Genomic DNA, 858 nt, shown 5'->3' with positions numbered 1-858 from the left:
CGGGACGGGGGCTGGGACAGTGAACCAGCCCTGGACCGGGAAGTTCTTCCTTTCCCTCCGCCCCCACCGGCGCCACTAGGCGCCCCCATCCCGTCCTGAACAACCAACTTCACTTCCTCTCCACCCATCGTGGAAGATCTGCTTTCCATCCTGCAGCTGCGGAAATACAAAGTCGGCCTCCCTGCACAGCGCCCTCAGGGTCCCCACGGGGGCCTTCAGCTCAAAGTCCCAGCCCCTTGCAGGGCCTTGATGATGTGACTCCCGCACGTCTCACAGCCCCTCGATCTCACTGCTCCTACTCCAGCCATGCCAGACATCCCTCACTGTTAGCAACCAGGCCGCCCTTTGCCTCAGAATACACGGTGGCTAAGCGCGCAGTTCTAAGCCGGACCACCTGGGTCCAAGTCCCAGCTCTGCCACTTACCTGCTATGTGGCCTCGGTCCGGTTACGGAAGCTTTCTGGGCCTCGCTTTCCTCATCTTTAAAATAGGGACAACTGGGGGCGCCTGGGTGGCGCAGTCGGTTAAGCGTCCGACTTCAGCCAGGTCACGATCTCGCGGTCCGTGAGTTCGAGCCCCGCGTCGGGCTCTGGGCTGATGGCTCGGAGCCTGGAGCCTGTTTCTGATTCTGTGTCTCCCTCTCTCTGTGCCCCTCCCCCGTTCATGCTCTGTCTCTCTCTGTCCCAAAAATAAATAAAAAACGTTGAAAAAAAAATTTAAAAAAAAATAAAATAAAAATAAAATAGGGACAACTGTACATTTGTACATAACATGTACATGATACATGCCAAACATTTAGTATAGGGCCTAGCTCATTGACAGTGCTAGGTCAGTGCTAGCTATGGTTATTTTAGTTAAA

Source organism: Neofelis nebulosa, chromosome 1, assembly GCF_028018385.1.
Source record: "Neofelis nebulosa isolate mNeoNeb1 chromosome 1, mNeoNeb1.pri, whole genome shotgun sequence".
NCBI lineage: Eukaryota > Metazoa > Chordata > Mammalia > Carnivora > Felidae > Neofelis > Neofelis nebulosa.
The sequence above is the reverse complement of the archived record's forward strand: the minus strand, read 5'-3'. Positions refer to the sequence as shown.